This window comes from Eupeodes corollae, chromosome 1 (genome assembly GCF_945859685.1).
Source record: "Eupeodes corollae chromosome 1, idEupCoro1.1, whole genome shotgun sequence".
Taxonomy (NCBI): Eukaryota; Metazoa; Arthropoda; class Insecta; order Diptera; family Syrphidae; genus Eupeodes; species Eupeodes corollae.
The window spans coordinates 219,536,335-219,543,463 of NC_079147.1; the positions used below are offsets into that span (position 1 = coordinate 219,536,335).

General features: G+C 28.9%; 2 long non-coding RNA genes across 2 annotated transcripts; one reads left to right on the forward strand and one right to left on the reverse strand.

The window, feature by feature from the left end:
* Positions 1–2,120: 2,120 nt before the first annotated feature.
* Positions 2,121–4,468, forward strand: LOC129940930 (uncharacterized). Its single transcript, XR_008780789.1, has 3 exons — positions 2,121–3,118; positions 3,338–3,554; positions 3,619–4,468. It is a non-coding gene; the product is annotated as an uncharacterized LOC129940930 (long non-coding RNA).
* On the reverse strand, positions 4,291–4,930 carry LOC129940931 (uncharacterized). The gene is made up of 3 exons (XR_008780790.1): positions 4,632–4,930; positions 4,487–4,567; positions 4,291–4,425 (listed from the first exon to the last, which is right to left on the reverse strand). It is a non-coding gene; the product is annotated as an uncharacterized LOC129940931 (long non-coding RNA).
* Between the last annotated feature and the right edge of the window lie 2,199 nt (positions 4,931–7,129).

Consider the following 7,129-nt stretch of genomic DNA (forward strand, 5'->3'; position numbering starts at 1 on the left):
ATATCTTCAACAATGTCGTTAATGTCTTCTCTCGCCAAATACCTCAACGACCGAAATGTTATATTTTTTTCTAAATTAAACAAAAAAAATCCAAATAAAGAAAAAAAATCTAGAAAGATCAGTTCCAAAAACATCCACGAAAATAAAATAGACCTTCCTCATAATCAGCAGCACCTAAGTCAACAAAATATACACTATGAGAAAAAACAAAACCAAGAACTGCAACAACACCAACCCCCTCTAATACGAATATGAATACAATGAAAACCATACGTTTGAAGACAAAGTCTTTTCAGACTAAAAGCCTTGAGTAAATTATTTATGTTATGCCCATGATTAATGTAATTGAAGAAACGACATTCAAAAACCTATCAATTTTTGTTAAAAAAGAAAGTGTTTTTTTCCTCTACTTTGCTTTTAAATGATGTTGTTGATTCATAAACTATCATACAAAATTAAAAACATTGTTCTGAAAACGGAGAAAAGACCTTCCAAGTCAAAATTTTTGAGAAGGTTCTAAAATCTGTAGGTGTCTGTTTCTTCTGTGTCAAGAATAACCGTGGTTGATTTGTTGGTTCTCGTCCAAAAGCTGAACACTGGAGGACAATTTTCACATACTCTGAAGTAGTCTCAATTTCAGTGGTATTGTTTAATGTTTTTTCTGCTAAAATGTTTGCGTTTATTTTTTAATAAGAAAACCTCATAAGTCAACAAAATATTCACTATGAGAAAAAACAAAACCAAGAACTGCAACAACACCAACCAGCGCTAATACGAATAGTACAATAATAACAATGAAAACCATACGTTTGAAAGACAAAATCTTTTCATGTTAAAAGCCTTTAATAAATTATTTATTTTATGCCCTCGATAAATGTAATTGAAGAAAAGACATTCAAAAATCTATCAATTTTTTTCAAAAAAGGGCTTTTTTCAATTACTTTGCACTTAAATGATTTTGTTCATTCATAAACTGTAATATAAAATTAAAAACATACCTCTGAAAACGGGGAAAAGATCTTCTAAGTCAAAATTTTTGAGAAGATTTTCCAATCTGTAGGTGTCTGCTTCTTCTATGCTCGAGAATAAAACGTGGATGATTTGTTTGTTCTCGTCCAAAACCTGAACACTTTGCGCTGGAGAAAAATTTTCACATATTTCTGAAGATTTCTCAATTTCAGTGGTATTGTTAAAAGTTTTTTCTGTTAAAATGCTTGCCATTATTAAATTTTCAATAAACTGCGACCGACTTGAAAAATTGAAGACAATATGGATGCCAAAAATAAAACGTGGTACAGACAGACAGTTAAAATGGAAATGGAACGCTGAAAATATAAAAGTTGAATTTACGCTCATGCATACACACAAATACATGAATGCATATCGTGTTGGAATGGATAGGGTTCCCACTTTTGTGTCAAATATATCGCTTACAATTAATTTTTTTTTACTTTTACTTTTTGAAGTGAATATTTTTATTTGACTAGCAAAAATATTTACTTTCGTGTTTAATATGTTTAAATTAAAATTAGTAAGATATCTTATAAAAAATGTTGGCAATTCAAATAAGATAAGATAAGCTATATGATCTTTCAGAACAGTAAAACTAATAAATTGGCAACATGGTTTAAGTAGTTGTGCAATTTAATACCTATAAATTTGTATGGACATTGCCACTTAGGTAAAAAAGGAAGATGTTAAAAAGGAAGATGTTTAGATGAGGGAGAAAAACACAGACGCTTCCGCGTTGATATATAATTTGTTGTCTAATAAAACTTAAATTATAATTGAACGTATATACATATATTTATATATAAATCTATGCTTACCTGTTACAATCAATTGACATTAGTTAATTTGTTTCTCTCTCTCGCACTTTAACAAATAATTTTATATATATTTCTGTTTGCTTTAAAAAAGAAATTTATGAAACATTAATTGAAGCACACGCACAACAACCGCGAAGCACAACGTCAAAAATCAAACTGAAATATTGATATTGAAACACATTGTTGAAAAAGCAACCCATCGATAGAGTTGGTTGATAAAAAGGGTGAAATGGAACAAAACTCATGTACCCACGGTTGCCACTTGAAAAAAAATTACATGACCAAAGCTGAAAATAAAAATGACCAATCGTACCAAAAAATGACCAAAATAAATAAGTCTAGAATCGTTTTTTTTTTTTTAACAGAACAATTAATTCATCACATTTATTTTTTCATATTGTGTGTACATAAATACATATTACACAATACATATATCACATATTATTTTTAGTTATTAGTAGGAATTAAAAAACAAAAACAAAAAAAAACTAAACAATAAAAAACAGGTAGGTACAAAAATAATTCACGAGTATGTACCTCACAAACTTAACTTAATTAGATTAACTAAAATAAATAAATAATACAAAATAAATAGTTACTTCTAACATAATTTAAAATTAAAATCACAATATGTTCACATTATGATAAGAGATTGCATATTTTCGCTATATAAAACTTGTATGTAATTAATTAAAAACATGTTTTTGCAGACCAAACGCTGTGGTTATTTTTAACATCTTGAAGCTCTTTTGCCAGCATTATATTATTGATGGCATCAAAATTAAGCCTGTTTCTTAATTTGGTTTTTATCAAACTTAATTCAAAAAATTTTCTCTCAGCAGCAGCCGAGCTATGAGGAAGTGACATCAAGTTATAAACGAAATTACTTAAATTTTTAAAACAATATTCATTTAAACCATTTTTAAGATAACTGACCTTTTGCCAAAATTCTGATATGTCCATTATTTCCCTAAGATTATGATCATTAGAAAATCTTAGCATTTTCCACTCCATGACCAAATCTTCTGGATCACCCTGAACCAAGTAAGAAAAACTGTTCATTAAAGGTAATAGTGGCACATCAGAATCCGACAAAACACTTCTCGGAGTTATTATAGACAAGTTTTTTAAATCATTATTACTCAGATCAAATCTTAGTAGCAATTGTTTTAAAAGTTCTAAATAAAAATTCAAAGCGTTTGTTTTTATCTCATTCCTATCAAAATTTGAGAGGTTTGATTTTTTGATATAATCCTCGGCTTTGCTTCCCAGAAAAACATTTGTAATAGGTAAGTAATTCTGTCTATTTTCTAAATTAAATTCTGACCAACAGTTTATACTTTTAATGTAGTTGTTATTTACAAAATTACTTAAAATAAGTTTGACTGTTGTTTCTATTTGGCCATGTAGATATGGCAAGCGAACACTTTCCGATTGAAATTCTTTATTTAAATTGCTTATTATTTTTAAAATGTATGATAAAAAAAGAAAATAAACTTTGGTTTCAGATTTTCCCATTGAATTTGCTAAATCGTATGATTTTATTCCGCTAATTTCCAAATAGCACGAAAGAAAATATAATTGAAGTGCGTCCCACTGTTCCACCACTCGATTTATAACGTTTTCTAAGGAGAGCCATCTTGTCAACGAAATACCTAATATTTTGTGCGGTGGTACTGCACAATAGTCTTGAAATTCTTTAAAGTTATTGATACGATTAGCACTGTAAGCAAAAAATTTATAGATGTTACGACAAAGTTTTTCAACTTCATTGGGAATTTTTTTGCAGGCATAGGCAGAGCATAGATGCAACGAATGACAAGTGCATTTAAGAAAAAACATATTGGAGTTGCTCTTAAGCTTGGCTTGCAGACCATTCACCTCACCAGCCATAACACTTGCACCGTCAGTTGACAGTCCAATTAAATTTTCAAATGGAATATCATTTTCAGAAAAAAATGTCTTAATGCTGTTGTAAATGGTTTCAGCGTCACATTTTATAAGTTCAATCAAACCCAAAAATCTATCTTTAATAATTTTGGAATTCTTATCGACATACCTTACAACTAAAACTAAAGACTTTCTGGTTGAAATATCAGTCGTCTCGTCTGTTATTAAGGAAAATTTAGTAGTTTGCAGCTCTGAAACTATTTTCTGCTTCGCTTTTGTTCCTAGCGTCTCTGCAAGTTGAGTTGCTTTCGTTCGTCCGCACTTGATTGATTTTGCAATTTCCGAATCGGGACAGCATTCTTTTAGCAGATTTGGTAAAAAATCCATTAATAAAAATGGGAGATTGTGAGTTATTAAAAATTGGACGAGCGTGAGCTCAGCCCAATAAACTTTTTTTTCAAAACTCGATTTGTCCCGCTGCAAGCACGAATCAATTTGTATTTGATTTCTTTTTTTTTCCATGTTTTTGATATGGCTTTCTTTTTTTTCATGTTGTTTTAAGTGACCTAAATGGTTGGTTAAAATTTTGTCACAAGCAGCACAAAAGCTTTTGTCAGCTTTATGGTTAAGCCAATTGAATTTTTGTAGCCATTCCTGTCTAAATTTTCTCTCCGCTTCGTGTTTTTTTTGGTCCACATTTTGATCACTTAGAAATTATACATAGGTAATTGTAATTTCATGAAACCTTATAATAAAGTGAAAAATACCAATTGCTTGAAGATGACGGCTCATCTGCATTTGTGGAACTTTCTACTGCCGACTCAGTCCTTGGCTTTTTAATAACAAACCTAGATGTTATTTAAGTTTTACAGATATGACGAGATAATTATTATTTAAAATATTATAACTTACCTATCCATTACTTATTTGTTGGAAAAAACGAGAAAGAGCTGCACACAAAGTACTTTACAGCTTACAGGTTTGTTTAGGTATGCGATTTTAAAATGTTGAGCCATCTGTCAATAAATTGTGAAATGAATGCATTCAGTGTGTGCATTCAATGATCGTGTTTCATGTATTTTTTATGGGGTGCGTTCAATTATGCACCGTTTATATTAGATGAAAAGCAATTAGGGTATGCTTTCATTTTTGAAAATATGAAAGAAATAGAGTCAAGTTATTTTTTTTTTTCAATTTCTTAGAAAAAAGGACCAAATGGAAAAAAAAATGACCATGCGACCAAGTAAGAAAATAATGACCAAATTTGGTCGTAAAAGACCAAACTGGCAACCGTGCATGTACCTATTATTTCAATTTTCATCGTTTCGCGACCCTATGATAGTTACATACACACAAGTACATATGTATATGCATTTTCATTGAATTTGAAAGAAATGATTGCGTTCAGCGTTTGAACTAAATGCGTTGCAGCATTGGTTTAAATTATTTCATATTTGATTCAAAGTTTAATTTTATATTTCCATATTGATTTATAGTTGAAATACTTTGATTCAACGTGGAAACGTATTTTATACTTTTGTAGGAAAAAGCAACTACAAATCAAAGTGGTTAATATTTTACATCGCATTATATTTGGCGCTAAAAATCTGAATGGAATGAAATAAAATGCAGAAACATAAAACGAGTAATTTGCAGCAGTGCTGTCATTTTATAAAGTTCAAGGAAAGAATTTCATAATGATTCGAAAGCAGTAAAATGATGAATGAAAGGCTTGACAAAGGAAATGACTAAAGCAAAAACTATTTTTTTCCGTAAAGTTAGAACCGCCAATTTTATATTTTAATACATACGTTACAAAAAAATTATAAAGGAAGGAATTTTACGTTTTATGTAAATTCGTAGATTGATTGAATTAGATATCAGATTTTATGTCTGGTTATCAAGAAGTTATAGGAATTTCTACCACGAGATCGTTAGAGATACTTTTTAATACATATAAATTGTATACACAAGTTATGCCTAAGAACCTACGTAAATAACAAAACTTCTGCATTTGATAGCCGGGGAAACAAGATTTGCAATATTCTGTTCTAAAAGATATTTGATAATAGTTCCGTCATTATTCTTTGTTCAGATTAAAACATTTAGAAATATGTAGACCATTTATGTTTTTCTCAACATAGGAGTAAAATGGTACTATACAGTACCCACTATAAACGTCTAGACAAAAAAACAGTATAATTATTCATTTATAGTGTTTCGTATTTGATTCAAAGTTGAAATTCTTGTAGCCACATTGATTTAAAGCGAAAATGCTTCGATTCAATGTGCAAACTTATTTCATATTCTTGTAAAGGGAAAACACTTTAGATCAAAGTAGAAAACAGTTTAAAACAAAGGGAAAGGAACTTAAAATCAAAGTTGAATAGAGTTTGAATCAAATCGTGTCCATATTCCATTTGGCGCCAAAAATAAATAAATACCAAAACACATTGCAAAGAAGGTAGCAACAATGATGTCGTTTTGTAAATTTAAATGGAAGAATTTCATAATAATTTAAATATTACCACAACATGTGACCAATTTAAAAAGAAGCATACAATAAACATTAAATATACGTTAAACTATCTAAAAGTTTGCAAAATACATATGTTAAAAGTACACGATAAAATAGAATAAAATCGGATTTTACAACTTTTTGTTTTGATCTTTTTATTAAATATGCATATTGTTTGGTTTTATTTCTGGTAATACAAAATTAATGTAGGTACTGCATATCACTATACCATAATTTCAGTGAACATTAACTAGGATATTTGGAAATATAAATGTGCAAGAGATTTGCCTTGAATAAAAGAAGGAAACTTATTGAAAAAGAAGAACGTTTTGATATTGCCGGCACATAAAAAGAAGAAGTTAGCAGCAGTGCTGTCATTTTGTAAAGTTCAAGGAAAGCATTTAATAATGATTCTTAAACAATAAAATGATGAATGAAAATTCGTAAACTTAATATTGTATGTTTTCTTAATTTGTTTTTAGGCTGGGCAAAAAGAAATGACTCAAGCCAAACTATTTATTTCCCTTAAATAAGAACCACTCATTTTATATTTCAATACATACTGTCATTTTATTTAATAAACTGTTTAAAAAAAATCTTAAAAAATATGATGTAATATACTTAATTTGTTTTACTTTACTTTGTTTAGTACTAGCTTTGTAAAAGTAGGGATTTTACGTTTTATGGAAATTTCTATATTGAATGACTTAGAGAAAATTTTGTGAATAAATTTTCTTTTAGCAATTCTTTTTTAGTGTTGAGATTTATTTAACATAACATGATATAACTAGGAAAATGTTAAACAATTTACCCACACAAATCTTAAAAGATACTTTTTAATATTAATTGTGTGTAAAAATTATGGTTAAGTACCTACACAAATAACAAAACT